A 1,911-nucleotide genomic window follows, 5' to 3' on the forward strand; every position below is an offset into this window, starting at 1 on the left:
CATCAAAATAAAAGAGAGACTAATGGAGAGAGGAAGTGGATATGATAGAAAGTGAAGTTGTGAAAGAGAAAGTGGGGGGGATTATCATGGTTTATTGTCTGTAAGTATAGAAGTTGTCAATAAAAATTATACATTAAGCTCCCCCACCCCGCCTGTTCGGCGCGGCGGCGGCGGCGGCGGCAGCCCGTGCTCCTGCCCCTCCCGTGCTCCTGCCCCTCCGCCACCTCCCCCGCAGCCTCTTCCCCGGCCGGCGGCGTTGGCGGGGAGGGGGCAGTAGTTGTAGACGCCCGCCCCTGATCGGAGAAGGTGAAGGAGGATAAGATATTGGACAAAAGTAGATGCCTACCTCATGGTACAGTCTTCCTTTGGGGAAGGTTCATGCTGAAAAACTGAAGCAACTAGTGGGTGAATATGATCAAATTTCTCTACCAAGCTGTCAGTCTGATAAAGAAAAACCCTTTTTGTCACCCTAATGAAGCATTCAAACAAGTCCTGTGACTCTTTTCAAGATGAACTTGAAAATTACATTAAAGCACAGAAAGCCAGAGGCCTAGAGCCAGAGACTTCTTTCAGAAGGATGAGAGAGGACTATTTAAGAAATGGTAGGTACAGAGAAGAGGCTGATTCCAGACCCAGGTACAGAATGTTTGACCCAGGATTTTCATCTGGAACCATCCAGACCCATCCAAGATCATGCAGTATTTCACAAACCGTACAGAACCGGTTCCCAGCTCACAACAGCAAGCTATCACTAGACACTCTGGGTTACTGTCAGTTTAGCAGGGACTATTTCTCAGAAAAAACAGTGCCCCTGAACTTTAGTCAGCAAGAATACAATTGTGGCTCATACAGCCTAGAGTTTGGAGTTCACAAACACCTCTGCTCAGGTTTCAGCGCCAGCGACTCTCATGCCAGTCATAAACATATGCATCCAAAAAGGAAAAGGCACCTAGAAGAAGACAGAGAAAGAACTGAGAAAGAGCGGCCCAAGCATGAGAAAAAGAAGTTCTGAGGAAGTGGATTTAAACAAACAAAAGAGCATCCAAAGAAAGAAACCGAAGGGAGAAACAGAAACTGAACCAGTCAGTACAGAAAAGCTTAAGACTCGAAAAGAGAGAAAAACCCGAGATGAAGCCTCTGAGAGAGAGGACCGCAAGCGCAGAAAGGAGAAGAAGGAACAGGGCGAAGAAAGGACGGAGGAAGAAATGCTCTGGGACCAGTCTACCCTTGGATTTTGAAACTCTTCAATTGGTTCTCCTGGGATTAAGTTGAAAAATATTTGAGAGCTTGGTTTCATGATACTCATGCCACCTATCCTATGTCAAGAGGTACTTTAATTTCTGACAGTGAGCACAAAGTATTTAGTTTGCTTGTTTTCCAATATGAAAATTACATTTTCTAAAAGCGTCATTACATCTTACATATAATTTCCCTTTATGAGAGTGGTGCTGCTTTTTGTTAAATTGCTGTGATGGAATTATTTTCCCTTGGGAGACCCATTTATTTTAAATTGCAGGATTAACACTTTGCAGAATCTATGTTTTGGTTGGGTTTGTTTTAGTTTTGTGTCAGGTATTTTTATGCTCACTGGTTTTCTATGAAGCAATTTAGACTTCCTTTGTTAGATCTAACTTGCAGTGTTGGAGAGTGAAATACATTATAATAAGCTTATCTTACATACAGTCCCAAAAGTTTCAGCATCTTCACACAAATTCAGTTTCTAATCTGGGAATGTTTATAATAAAGTTCTAATTTCTGAAAAAAAAATTATACATTAAAAAATTAAAAACGAATCTAGGATTTGGGGTTCAAGGATTTTTCTGGACCCCAAGCAACCTGTTTCATAAGGCAACAATTGGTGGGACTATTTTGAAAAGGGTATGAGTATTATATCATGGGAGAAAATGGGAA

General features: G+C 42.0%; 1 pseudogene; it reads left to right on the forward strand.

Annotated features, from left to right (window-relative positions):
* The first annotated feature begins 369 nt into the window (after positions 1-369).
* LOC123461633 lies at positions 370-1,677 on the forward strand (annotated as a pseudogene).
* The last annotated feature ends 234 nt before the right edge of the window (positions 1,678-1,911 follow it).

The sequence above is a fragment of the Jaculus jaculus genome, chromosome 6 (assembly GCF_020740685.1).
Source record: "Jaculus jaculus isolate mJacJac1 chromosome 6, mJacJac1.mat.Y.cur, whole genome shotgun sequence".
Classification (NCBI taxonomy): domain Eukaryota; kingdom Metazoa; phylum Chordata; class Mammalia; order Rodentia; family Dipodidae; genus Jaculus; species Jaculus jaculus.